We start from the raw sequence: 15,119 nt of genomic DNA on the forward strand, positions 1-15,119 counted from the left end.
AGTGTGAATTGGGGACATCAGCAATCCAAGCAATGTGTTAACTAAGCAGCCATTGATAGAGCAGGCTGTGCTTTACCTGTTTCTTGTGACAAACTCCTGAAAATGATGGATCTTCATGAGAGGAGACAGATAAAGAATGTAAAACTTCAAAGAATGGCAGATGACCGAATTTGAAATGAGATTCTAGTCCCAAGTGTCATGACAATTGGCAGAAATGGGACTTGGAAGAAATCTGCAGATTGGAGTTTATAAATCTTGTGATCCCAAATTATCAATGCATGCATTCCCATCAACGTAAGGAGCTACTGGACCTGGCTTGAATTCTGCTGGCTCAAAACCAATGGAGAAAAACTTCTTGGGGGTTTAGTACTCTTTTCTGTTGTTGTTCAGTTTCCCCATGGCCTTAAACATCATTGCATGTCAGCTTAGCATTCCCATTCTTTAATATCTGTCTCCCCCTTGATCTATACACTGGAAAACATAGTCTATATAAGAATAAATAACATTTATCAGAGCTAAACATTTAATGAATTATTTAGTTGTTTTTTTTAAGTCTACAGAAAGTGTGCAGGCTAGTTTTATGTCAACTTGATATAAACTATAGTCATCTGAGGGGCAGGAATCACAATTGAGAAAATGTAGGCAGGCCTGTAGGGCCTGTAGGATATTTTCTTAATTAGTGATGTGGGAGAGCCCAAATCGTTGTGTGTGTGTCATCCTTGTGTTGATGATCCTGGGTTCTATAAAGAAGCATGCCTAGCAAGCCATGAGGAGCAAGCCAGCAAGCAGCACTCCTTCATAGCCTCTGCATCAACTCCTGCCTCCAGGTTCCTGCTCGATTTGAGTTCCTGTCTAGGATTCCCTCAGTGGTTTGTCATTCAGAATACATAACCAAATATACCCTTTCTTTGTCAAGTTGCTTTTAGTAATGATGTTTCATCCCAGCATTATTAACCATAAATAAACAGAAAGCTTATCTTTCTAACGGAATTTAAAAGCTTAGCATGGTTTGGTTAATAAAAAATAAACAATAAATCATCACTCTTGACTCCAGCAATTACACACATACAGGGTGGCAACCCTTTTAGTAAATGTACTTGTAATGAATCATTAGAAATCAAAGATTAACTTATTTTTCTTTTTAATACCATCTTGGGCATTCAAAAATTATAAAAGTATATGTTGATAAATAAGAAATAAGCACTATCAGTTTACAGAGTCCTGTTAGCTTGCCAAAGTAGACACAGTAAACACTTCAGACAGCTATCAGCTAGTCTAAGAAGAGAGTTTGTGGTCACCAGATTACTACACATTACATCATTTGATTGATAGTTTATGCATTCATTGGTCAAATATCAAATGTCTGGCAAGGCAATGTGTTAGTTGGTTAGGTAGAATCTGACATGGTCCCTTCCTTCATGGTGCTTAGTCTAATCGTTTAAGCAATTTAATAATTATGATCAAATCATGTTTTGAGAGAAAGGCATTCAGTATTTGAAATAAAAGTTGGAGCTGATGAGAGGACTCAGCAGGTAAAAGGGCTTTGCTGCCAAGCCTGCTGACCTGAGTTTGATCTCTGGACTTCATGGTAGAAAAACAGACCCAACTCCACAAAGTTGTCATTCAACCTCTGGCCTACACACACACACACACACACACACACACACACACACTATGGCACCTTCACACCTGAATTCACATCTACCCCCTACTCCCCACACATACAATCATAATGATACTAAAGTTTAAAGGTTAAATGAGACAACCATGGCTTTAAGTTCTAGTATGTATAGGATTCATTTAACTTATGACTGTGCAATACAAGAAGTCTCCATTTTAGTTCAGTAGCAGAATCCTAACCTACAGGCATTTCTCATGCAACCTTGCGTCTATTCTTTTGAGTATTGCCTTGCTGGGTATGCTGTTGGAGATATCTGTTGTACTTTTGGTGGTCCCTGCTAATAATGAGAATGCTACCCAACTCTGAAATCTTGCTCAGTTTAGACCATTTAACCAATGAAACAAAAAATCATTTCCTCTTTTCTCTTCCTGCATAGGAAGAAAAGTATATCACATACCGAACCTTATCTGAACATCATTGGCTGACCTATGCTTCTTTCATTAACATTCTTGTAGCACACTTACACTAATTAAGAATTAATCTTTTAATTAATGGCATGGGGAACCTCTCACACACTTCTCTTATTCCATCAAACTTCCATTACTTGTACTTTCATTGTACTAAGAAATGTATTTTACTATAGTCAATCATGCATCCAAGTTACCAGAATTAGTCTGTACGAGTGGCCATAAGATAGGAGGCGGAAGTCTCTTACACACCTCAAACACACACCTGTCACCCTGTCTTCAGCAGATCCTCTCTGGGCCTGAGATGGAGTACTGTGCTGCATTGGATCACTCTTTAGAGATGAAACCCTCAGTACACCAACTGCTAAGCACACTGGTGACACTGGTTCAGAGCTGGACCCTTTTCCTGGCACTATCTGTGACAGAAGGCAATTGATTTGTCTAGGGCGTGCCTCCTCCCCAGGGCTGTTATCCTCCATCCAGTGACTGGTAACGGTGGGGCAAGAGGGCCAGACCTCTTTCATTGCTTTGGAACAACTCTGATGAGCTAATCTGGGTCAAAAGATACAACATCTGGCTCCTGTCTTGGGACAGTATTGCTGGTGAGCTCTCCCTCTGTTTAATCTTCTTCTCTTATCTTCTCACCCCTGCCATTATCAAATAATATTCCAAACTTTGTGTCCATAGATTCCCCAGGAGTTTGTCTTCAGTGACATTAACAAAGAATGTGATAAGAATGTTACTCATTGTTTAAGACTGAAATTTAAACATTTTTTTTTTTTTAATTTTGTTTTTTCGAGACAGGGTTTCTCTGTGTAGTTTTGCACTTTTCCTGGATCTCGCTCCGTAGACTACAAAGATCTACCTGCCTCTGCCTCCTGAGTGCTGGGATTAAAGGCTTGCACCACCACTGCCTGGCAAAACTTAAACATTTTAATCCCCCAGTAGAGAAACAATTTTATAACCCCAACACTCCATTATGTCAAAATTTAATGTTAAGTTTAATACATAGTATGTATTTGAGTTACTTGAGTCAACAACATATGTGATTTTTTTCCCAAATTATACATAAATATTTGGGAATAGGAAGGAGATAACATAATTTATAGAGAAAGAGAAGAATTCACCAAGGATGTGATCATAGTAAACACTGTTAACTTTAAGATGACTAAATATTTGTCCTCTCTCCATCAAAGTTTGTCTTGTTAATTTAGGTGTTCATCCTCAGACTGTGTGATGGCTCTCCATCCAGGTGAGCAGAAAGATGGCTGGAAGGACAAACACACCAAGGCTGCTTAGCATCCACATCTGTGGATCCCGTCACTGCTCACAACTTCACTTGCTTATGCAGAACCTCAAAGCTGGTCTTTGAAGTCTCGCAGAGGCAGAAGTTATTTTCTAGTGTTGTTAGTGAGTAAATGGAGACGGGAGTGGGGAAAATCTCTGTGAAATGATTGCTCTCAGAAAAATATCAGAAGCATGAGAAAAGAGCTCATGAAACGGAATTTTTAGCACTAAGACCTAAGCTCTGAGCAATGCTTCCATGGCATTCTGATTGTGTCTAGCTTGTCCTGGAAGAAGCACTGTAGAAATAGGGACGTGCCCTTGAATTAGAGAAAACATCACATGTAAAGTAGGTAGGGAGAGTGGTTTAAAATGACTTTTAAAGCATTTTCTTCAAATGAAATCAACACAGAAACCCAACATGTCAAACAGACAATAGAGAGACTAGATGTTTAATATTGGCAGTGTGAGTTGGGCATGTAATGTGGCACTCCTTTCAGACCCTGAGATACCTGTAGACAATATTTAGAACTCCAGGGCAGGTACACAAATCAATTGGAATGTTGGAAAGCTCTCAGCAGTAAGTAACCACAGCAAGCTTATTTTCATTTTTGTTGTGTTTTAGTATTCTCTTCTTCACAGCTCTTCCATATTCCCAGAAAATGGTTTGGATGGAATTGACTCCTTCTTGTCTCCGGAAGTGGACCCTGATTAGTATAAGCCAGATAACATCTCATCTTCAGGTCACACTAATTGGTTCAGTAGTTCAGCAGGAACTACTGATTTTCGTATTGTGATGGTAACACAGGAAGTGAATAAGGCTGGAGCCAGCACTGAGCTGCAGTGAATATCAAAGCCAGAGTCATCCTAACGAGTTCACTGCTGTACTGGATCAGGAGTCCACTGGAGCCAGCTGATTATTGTCTGTCCTCTTCAAGCCAACTCTTAATTGGGACTTCTGCAGGACTAGAGAAGCGTTGTGACTGCTGTCAGCACTATCTTAGCATCCACAAGGATACCCAGCACAAATAGACAGCTCTTTAGTTGTTGATTAGCACAGGTAAGAGCCATTGCTCAAATTCTGTGCTCAGCCTTATGTGGCAATTTATTTAACCGCTCCAAATCCCATTTCCTTTATTTTTAAAATAAAAGAGTTTCCCAGATTCATCACAGACATAACCCATTCTCCTGTGCATACAAAGTCTCTGTGACTTTGTGCAGATTATTGCTTGTGAGTTTGCATCTCAGACACACTACCAGGACTGAGGGTTGATGCACCAGTTCAGAGCTACATGAGCTAAGTCCTCTGAGAGTTTCTATTAGCCAAGGGTTAAGGCAGCCTTGTTTCTGCCTCAGCTGATCACCTGATGTGAAATTATGGTGGCCCATAGAAGAGGGACATTGGAAGACTACGAAAATCAAGTAGGGTTATCATTGTCCATTTAGTAATTTCTTCAACATGGAACTGGGACTCAGGGTGATTGAGGGAGAAACTTGTGATACTTGAATTCCTAATCAAAATTTTTGTCTACTGATGGGTCTTGTTTAGAATATGGAGAGGAATGCTTTCTTTTGTGAAAATGCAATCTGTCTGTAGTGGGTCTTGTTTAAGGCTGTGTGGTGATATTGTGTTCCCCAAAATATTGTGCACCCTAATAAACTTATCTGGGGTCAGAGACTAGAACAGCCAGCCATTAGATATAGAGGCCAGAAAATGGTGGCACACACGCCTTTAATCCTAGCATTCCAGAGGCAGAGATCCATGTGGATCTCTGTGAAGTCAAAGCCACACTGGAGACAGCTAGGCAGGGTAACAAGAGCCTTTAATCCCAGGAAGTGATGGCAGGAAGCAGAAAGGTATTTAAGGTGTGAGGACAAGGAACTAGAGCTGGTTAAGCTTTCAGGCTTTTGAGCAACACAGTTCAGCTGAGAGGCATCTAGTCTGAGGAAACAGGATCAGCTGAGGAATTGTCAAGGTGAGGTGGCTGTGGCTTGTTCTGCTTCTCTGATCTTCCGGCATTCACCCCAATAACTGGCATCAGGTTTGATTTTATTAATAAGACCTGTTAAGATTTGTGCTACAAAGATGAGCCTGACTGACGTTTATTGAAAAACACCATCAGCTCTATCACCTTTGACCTCAGGGCAGGTTGGAAGCAGGAGCTCTGCCTTTTTGTAATTCCCATGGTTAAGGTTGTTTTTAGCCACAACCTAGAGAAATGTTACTATAAAAATACAATGCAAGTGAGCTATACATGACATGTTAGTATTTTGCAATTTTAAATTTCTGATAGATATATTTGATAAAAAGGAAACAAGTTAACTTAATTTTAGTAATATTATTTAGCCCTCTATATTAAAACCTTATTTTAATATGTTAAAAACTATAAAAAGTGAGAAATATTTTGACTCTTTTTTGGTTCTAAATCATTTTACTGTTGTTCATTTTATTATCATTATTATTTTGTGTATGTGTATCTGTAGGAGGGCATGAGTGTGTGTGTGTGTGTGTGTGTGTGTGTGTGTGTGTGGTTTATGTGTGCTGTGAATGTGTTAGTGTGGATAGGTATACACCACAGTCCAAGTGTGGAGGTTGGAGACAACCTCAGAAGTCAATGTTGATTTCTACTGTGAATGTTCCTAATCATTAGCTATGTTTCCAAATCAAGCACCTCTACCTACTGAGCCGTCTCACCAATCCTGGGTCTGAATCTTTAAAATCTGAAATGACAACAATATTCAATAGCCACAAAGAGAGGAATTGCTCCCTCCTGGAATTCTGATGTCAAGATTGAAGGAAAAGCAGGGACGAGTGTTATCTTAGGCATCTGTTCATCCCTGAGGAGCCAACTTTCCCCCTTCAGAAAGCAGTGAGACTTTAATATAGTCCAACACTAAAGAAACAGAAAGAAGTGGAAAGTGAGGAGAGTGGAGAAGGCTGAGGACTTTGTTACAACTTGTCCAAACCTGTAAAACTGCTCCAGATGTTTGCAAGTGCCAGTGTCCACAATCAGAAGTCACCAAAAATGTTCCTGTAAGGTGTGATAAGGGTCTTGTACCTAGTTGGTATGTTGACTGAAAAGGGAGACAGTATTTCGGCTACTAATCAATGTGTTTTTTCTTTGTAACTCTTCCTTCCCCCTTTTTTATTTAAGCAGAGAGCAGACCCTCTGATGACTGCTGCAGAGAAGTAGTAAGGTAAGGTGAAAAACAGAAATGCTCTCTTTAGTTCTTTTGATTTGTAATTCCCTTAGGGCCATTTAGAGATGTGTGAGACAGTTACCAGGAAGATAATGTGGATGCATAGGACAAATGGTTGGAACAGAAATGGAGACAGGAAGGGCAGCCCCCAGGCAGAGAGGCCAGAGAGGAAAACACAAAAGAAAGGAGAGATTATAGAGAGAGGACCTGTGGTCTGTCTCCTGAGTGGAAGAGCCATATGAAGGAAAGTCAAAGCCCAAGAGGAAAATGATTCTGTGCAAAGATGTGTCCACGGGCGTCCCAAAAGACAGTCTGGGGGGTTTGAATACAGAAAGGGCCGAGGAGAGCTGTAGACTGGTGCATAGTGTATGTCTGTGGTGGCCAGCCAGGCCCAAGAGTGAGAGTCTCCCTTGTTCCTGTCCTGATAAGTTGGCAAGTGAAACTTCCAAGTAAATAAATTTACATGTCTGGCTAAACTGGAAGGGTCAACATAGCCTCAAAACAGCAATCAGCTAGGACTCTGGAAAATATTGTGATGTCCATCAGACATCCCAGCCTGTGAGTTGAGAGCCATTCTGGCTGTGACAGCAGCTAGAGTTCACAGAAATGACGACTATAATTCATGTGAGTGGTAAAGCCTGCGCTGGGGTAGCAGTCCTCCCAGAGAGATGAAATCTTGTCAAACTCTTGTTAGGAGGCAAGACCAAGACTGGGCAGAGTTGCGTGAACAGAAGTAGTGAAATGACAGAAAAGGTAGAGTCAGAGTATATCCCAAATGTTTGAGCTACAACTGTTGAAATACAATTACACTTCCAAGGTGCTTATAAACTCTAGTACAGCTCTAAGCTCTTGACAACTCATTTAACACACAGAGTAATCCTACCCTGCATACAATATTTTCATTGTCATTTTTATAGATGAGGGACACTGTGTTTCAGGAAACCCAAGCCATTTACCCCAAGTCATGGATTATGAAGAGCAGGGCCATGGTTTTGAATATACTGGGTTCAGCATCGAGGCATACATCTCTACTGTCAGAGACGAGGCTGAACAAAGCTCTGAAACTGATTAAACAAGGAAAAGCCTACTTAATGCAACGCTGAGATTTTGATATCAAGGTACCAGATACTTGATAACTTTTGTCCAAATGCCAAGCCTGTCTTTATCCCTTTATTTGTGTATGTCTTAGAGATGAGTCTCTTTTTAATAAGCCATTATGGACTTCAGACCCAAATGCAAGTGTTCTTTAAGCCCATCGTCTAATAAGTTTAGCTTCAGAGTCATTAAATGCAGAGGACTCCAATTGCCTTTCCTTGTTCACAAATGAAAGACAGCGACTGCCTTTATTCATATGTGTGCTCCTTTGAATAGCCAGTTTAACTCTGCGAAGAGAGCATGAAGATTCTTCTGTTGCTTTAGCGCCTGAGGAGTTAAGATTTCCTTGAGGGGAAATTTGAATTTAGATTAAAAACAAAAAAAGATTCCACTCAAAAACCACCAACTCTGTGTCGGCAGCATGATGACAAGCAGCAGGGTGGTGATAAATAGAAGCAGGGTCAGCTTGGCATTGCTTCACACTTTGAGAGGAGCAGGAGGTCCCAAGGCGGGAAGGAAGATAGACAAGGTATCTACAGCATGGGGTGATTTTAGGTTTTACCATCAGGGCACCATCTGGGGCAGGGCATCCCTCAGCAGTTCCCCAGGCTTGTAGCTGAATCCATTTGCTCCATCTCCTTGCTCTGGCTCTCGATGCTTGCTGGCAAGCAGTTTTCCTCCAATAAAAACTGCTGCTTGTCCTGACCTCATGCCATGTTCTTCTCACTGCCTGGAGTCCAGGTTTTGATCTTCTTAGCGCTGACCTGTCCTGCCCACATTGTTTTCTATTAAATAAGGACTGTGTTGACAACCAAACCGCAGAGTTCAGGTTACTGAGAATCATAGAGACGGTAAAGCAAAAATGAATAGGGGTTTGAGGTACAGATGGTGTAGAAAACAAGTATTTACAGAGAGGCCTTGGGCAAAGGTCCCCCTCACTCAGGCTCAGACTCTCATCTGGTGGCATATTTACTCTTGTATAATCTACTCTTGGGCCACATCACAGGGTCTGGCCTTTAGTAGTGGGTAACATCAGCTGCTGATATTGTTGCTGTGTTGTGGAACTGAGCCTTCAGATTAACTTCAAATTTCCCCAGATTCTCCCCAACAGCCTTTGTGTACAATATACTATTCTATATTTTGACCAACTTACCAGTTCTAAGTAACAAAGAATCATTGCCTGTAGCCAATAAAGCCATTTTGTATATGATTTCTTGGAGAGAGCTTTTGTGTTTGTATTTTATGACATTGTTGCTTTTTCCTTAATCCTTGACTAAATTATATGTCTATATACACATGCATACATATAAAATACCACTGTAATATTGAACTTCTATAAGCACACACCATTCTCCCTTTACTAGACTGTAAACATGAGTCAGGACTATTTCTCTTGGTGTTCTGTCTCCACACATCATTTATTTATTTACTTATACATAGTAGGAATTCAATTAACACTATCTAAGTCTCTGTCTGTCTCTGTCTCTGTCTCTGTCTCTGTCTCTGTCTGTGTGTGTGTGTGTGTGTGTGTGTATGTGCACCACAAGCAGCACACTCAAGATCTAAATTAGAATCTTCGGCATTCTGATAAGTTCTATACTTCTGAGTTATATCTTTATCTCTCAAGGGGTTCTTTCAAGAAAACCAGAGGATATAGCTACCATCACGGGGTAAAATGGGTCCTCTCTTGTAACTATTCATTGTGGTGATTTCATAGAAGTAACATATTAGATTAGTACTTGATCTATTAAACACTCAAGTTAAAAAACAATCAATGTAACAAGTCAATGATTCATCTTTATTTACTGGAAGTTCAACCACTAAGATTATTGAAGAACTTTTAAGGAGTTCTTAAATATCACCCTTTATCTTTCTCCATATCACTATATTTAATGACTCCATAAAAATTCTCCAAGAATCTTCTTTCTTTCTTTCTTTCTTTCTTTCTTTCTTTCTTTCTTTCTTTCTTTCTTTCTTTCTTTCTTTCTTTCTTTCTTTCCAGAGCTGAGGACCGAACCCAGGGCCTTGTGCTCTCTACCACTGAGCTAAATCCCCACTCTTCAAGAATCTCAGGAGACAAGCCATCGTCTGCTCCAGACATCTCCAAATGTAAGGCACTACTATGAATATTTAACAGAAAGCAACCAATGGCAGTAAAATTCTGTTAACAAGTTGATTTTAAATATAGTTTTTTGATATAATTACATCATGATAAAACTCCCAAGATCAATTAACTTGAGTTGTTTATTTCACATTATTATGTATGTTTATTGCACATAGGGACATCATATAACTAGTAACCTCAAGGGACATCTACAGTTAAATGATGACACTTTCTCTAACAAAATTAACCAAGATTTGTCGGAATGCATTTTAACACCAAGAACTTTAATAACTTCAATCTCACAATGTTTTTATTTCTTTTTTTAAAATTTTTTTTAAAATTTTATTTTACAATACTATTCAGCTCCACATAATAGCCACAGATTCCCTTGTTCTCTCCCTTCCCGCCCCCTCCCCTTCCCCCCAGCGCACCCCCCCATTCCCACCCCCTCCAGATCAAGGTCTCCCCCTAGGACTGGGATTGACCCAATAGACTCAGTCCAGGCAGGTCCAGTCCCCTCCTCCCAGACTGAGCCAAGCATCCCTGCATAAGTCCCAGGTTTCAAACAGCTAACTCACGCAATGAGCCCAGGACCTGGTACCACTGCCTAGATGCCTCCCAAACAGATCAAGCCAATCAACTGTCTCACCTATTCAGAAGGCCTGATCCTAGCTGGATCACAATGTTTTTATTTCTAATGAGATAGGAAGTTGCAAAATTAGGTATATTTGATCACAACCTTATAGCCTCAATCCTAAGATGTCAAATTATATAAAACTTCCATGGATATAACAACAGTAATAAAAACTTTGGGAATATAAAAAATTATCAAATTGTTGAAATTCTTTTATTATGCTTATTTATTTTATTATGCTTGTTATGATAACGTTTTCTAAAATAATTATAAGTATATTTTTCTAAAGTCCCTCTTTTAAATATATGATATTAATTTAAAGATATGGTATTCATAACAAGATATAAAAATGTAGTAAAACTTTTAAGTGAAAAGCCAAGATATTATAAGATATTATCACTGTAGTATATAGAATTCCGTTGACAAATGTAGTGGAGAGTTTACAGGGTTCTGGGAGACACTGTCATTGTGATCTTCTCAACAATTCACAGTAATCTAAGTGAAAAGGTTCTAGGTATATAAGGCTCTGAATCATATTCTTTGCTAAATGTTGGCTGGCCTTCAGAAATTGTGTGCTTTAGGCACTTATAAGGTGTCAAAGCTGAAATAGTAGATTCTTTTGGCTAGATGAAAATGGAGAGGAAATCATGCTATGTCCTGAACTGTTGTAAGAAATTTGGAATTTACTCTGAAGTCCCCAGGACAAGACTATCTTAGTTTTCTAGAATTCTCATGTATGTAAACTCGGTTTGCGTGAGGTAGAAGCTGCTTACATATTGCCGTGATGGTGATGATGACTCTAGTGGTCATGACGAGACTAATATGAATGGCATCTGTTTGAGCAGCTCGTGTGAGTTCTTACGGCAGAAACTGGAGTTCTAAGGTATGAATAATGCCTGGGAGAGAAAACACATGCATGCAGTGGAACAGTTGAGCAGTAAGGTGGAGAGGGTCACTTGGTCACAGGCAGCCAGAGAGAAAACTAATGGAAAGCTGTTGTTTTGAATCAGAAAAAAAGCTCAGGGGATGAAACAAAGAACTATGTGAAAGGAGAAAAGGGTCACCGTGTGGAGTGAAGTCACAGGAAACTGAGGGATTTTACACATTCACAAAAGTAGAGATAAAGATTCCCCAGCCCTTTTCCTAATGTACCCCGGCATGTCAGCTCCCAGACAATATTTCTGCAGCCATACTGAGTACAGATTGAGAGCCTTGGGGGGAGGGGAGGAGGCATAAGCCATCTGAGATAGATGATTTCTGTCTTCATAAGACTTACTGTCTCCTGGATCGTCCCCTCTCAACAGCCCAATTTCTCTGATATTACTAGAGAATGAGAATTATTTTCAATGAAACAATGAAATTCCATTAAGAGTGTTTCATGGGGGGGGGTTGGAGAGATGGCTTAGCAGTTTAGCAGTTAAGAGCATTAACACAAAGCTACACAGAGAGACCCTATCTTGGGGGAAAAAAAAAAAAAAAAAGCATTAGCAGCTCTTCCAGAGGTCCCGAGTTCAATTCCCAGCAATCACATGGTGGCCCACAGCCATCTATAATGGGATCTGTTGCCCTCTTCTGGAATAAAAATGTATGTGCAGATAGAGTACCAGTTACATAAAATAGATAAATTTTAAAAAAGAACCCAGTTTTTTTTTAAAGTAGTGTTTCATGCATTATTGATGCCAGTCCTAAATCGTAACATTGAAATTTCTCAATTTTTTATTGTACTGATTTTTAAATTTTTAAATTATCTATCTCAATAATTGAGGTACAACTCACCCACTGAGAAGTAATTTATGAAAGAAACTGTGTTCAGACCTGAGAAGTCTGCCTTGACTCTGAATGAGACCTTTGCTGACTCCTTTAGGATTATTTTGGAGCATACAATTTTGATTAGCTTGTGGCAAAATACTGCCTCTCAGTTTGAACATGAAATAAAAAGGCTTAGCATGCTTCAAACATTTTTATATGTATACATACTTTAGGAACAGAATTCATGAAATACTAGTACATAAATATGAAGTACCAATACAAATAAAAAAATCAAAGGAATTTAAAAACAATTATTTGGAATTCATGGGAAACAGTAGATTGTTGCATTTCTGGTTAATTGATAGGCAGTCTGTTAATCATTTTATTTTTATTACATTTTTATTCAGACAATTATGGCTTTTCATTATTCAAAAAGATAAAACATACTTGCAATGACAATAATTGGTCCTGTGTATTGGGTTCTTATTTTATATTATGTTTTCTTGTTAAAACTTAAAAAAAAATCTCATTAGTCAGTTAATAAGCAAATTATGCAGTTATTCAGACAAGAAAAATGCTATATGAACTTCTAACATATTTTCTGATCTTTAAAGCCTTAAAATTTGTTATTTCCAGGTCACTTTCTGCCTGACTTATTTTAGATGATCGTTCATGTCTTTTAAAGTTTCTATAATTGATTTCTAGCTGAAAAATAAAAATGAAAAGCTTTTTGACAGCTTGACTCCAACTGAAGTAGTCAGAGTGTTCCCTCAAGGTATTTACCTACAGAGTAGGTATTGTAGGCAGCATCCTAAGCCCTCCTGGGAAGGCTGGAAGTGGGTGGCATAGCACCATGGTCCCCTTGAAAATTGGTGATAAGAATAAATGTGCATGAAGAGAGCTCTTCTGTTTTAATGTGCCAATCCAAGTTAAAAATGAAAAGTGATATCTTTACAGGGATAACGTTTTTCATGGTCATCAGGCAAAAGCTGGCATCATAGTCATGAGGGGAGCATCTGAAATGCACAAACCACAAGGAACACAGGAGTTCTCACAAAACCATCTCTGCTGAGTCTTGAATTTCTTTCCATACTGATTTTTAGGCATGTCAAAAAATACATTTATATGCTTATTTGTGGGAGTGGGATTGAACCAAGGGTTTATGCAAGACAAGTACTCTACTACTGAGTTATATATATGTTATTCCATCCCAAACAATTACTAAAACAAAATGATCTAAAATAATTGCAAAAGCTTCTTTAAAATATAATATCACTGTTAGTTTCAAGACCAAATATGCAGTTATATAATTGCCTGTTATGATATTATATTCATATGCAGATAACACATACTTTATTTAGTTCATTCTTGGCCTGTTGAGATTTAGACGGCTTATACAGTTTTCCTCTTAGGAACTATAGTGGAAAACATTGTCTATTTATCACACATTTATAGAATTTTACTTGACACATTTCTGGAAATGTCTATGGTCAAAGGGACATTTGTGATTTGCCTTTTGTCATGTATTATAAATATGCTTTTAGATGTATAAAGATATTCCTCCCAAAATTATAGGAAAGTGCTAATTTCTTCAATATTATTCCTGAGCATTGTAATTAATTTTCATCTCACAAGGAATGAGATGAAAAAACTTGATTTTCGATTGCAAGTAATTTTTAATACATTTTTATGTGCTTATTGGCTATTTTGACATTTCCTTGTCTTTTCAGCTTCCTATGGAAATGTCTCCTCATTTTTTACAGAGTTGGGAACATTTTTTTATGGTCCCTTTGGTGGGCAACTGTGTATCAAATGTCCAGGGAAAAGCTTGAGCTGGCATTGTAAATCTAAGAGCTTCAGCCTATGGGAGGCATTTAAAGTCCAGGAACAGATGTGCTCACTCTATCCCAAAAAACTTAGAAAGTAAACAAATCGTGTCTAGGACCCAAATACAGTAAAACAGTGACATGTGTAAGCCGAATAAAAGATAACACAGCAAAGGATACCTAACAAGAATTACTGATAAGGCATAAGGGGGACCAAGAGAGTGTGTCGTGACAACAAGAGAAGATAAACTATTCACATGTGATGATGTGTGATTCTGCTAACAGGTCTACAAAGCTTGTGTGGTGGGCTTGGGGGGTTTAGTTGCCTAGGGGATATTGGTAGAAAGCTGGAGGAGGCAATGGAGCAGGTCAGCTCAATCCCAAGTGGCAGAGAGCATAAGCATACACTTCTGTGAAATATTCTGACTGTGAAAGCAGAGGAAAGAAACGGGCTGTGACTGGAGAGAGCATCTGGGTCAAGTTTGGATACATTAGCTCATTTAGATATAAATATCCTTGCTGAAGACTGAGTTGCCTTTAAAGAAAGGCAAGATGCAATGTGTCCATCTTCTCAAAAAAATCCCTGGCCTAGGTCATCAATGACTTTCACACTAAATTAAGGATCGTTTTCAATTCTCATCTTCCTAGATACAGCTATCACGGGGCCACTTATCCTCTCTATTCCTGTCTTCCATAGCATCTCTACTAGTTCTCTTCTGTCTTTTCAGAGGGTATTTTCTAATTTCTTTGGGGACAGATCTTCCCCAAGCACTCATTTTTAACCTATTTCATCCTGCATTCCCCTCCACCCCTATTCTGCAGGCTCTTCCAAGGCTGTCTCTTTTCCCTTATGCACAAATCATCATTTATGTGGCAATAGTCTTCATATTTACACCTAGTTGCTAAGTAGTTCCAGCCTCTGAAAATGTACTTTCTACTTGATGGATTGATACACACTTTGAAACAAATATGCCTCAGGAACACCAAACTCAGGAATCCCAACCTAAGTTCTTCTGGATTTACCACTGGTTTCTACTCTTTTCTACACTGATAACTAATAGATGTCACATTTGGAAATCTTTATGGCACCATCTTTTACCACTAACATATAAAGCATAGTCATATTTAGTTGTTGATT

General features: G+C 38.9%; 1 protein-coding gene across 2 annotated transcripts in view; it reads right to left on the bottom strand.

Annotated features, from left to right (window-relative positions):
• Hs3st5 (heparan sulfate-glucosamine 3-sulfotransferase 5) overlaps window positions 1–15,119 on the bottom strand; it is a 281,180-nt gene that overhangs the window by 192,087 nt on the left and 73,974 nt on the right. The window lies entirely within an intron of this gene.

Source organism: Peromyscus maniculatus, chromosome 16, assembly GCF_049852395.1.
Source record: "Peromyscus maniculatus bairdii isolate BWxNUB_F1_BW_parent chromosome 16, HU_Pman_BW_mat_3.1, whole genome shotgun sequence".
Lineage (NCBI taxonomy): Eukaryota > Metazoa > Chordata > Mammalia > Rodentia > Cricetidae > Peromyscus > Peromyscus maniculatus.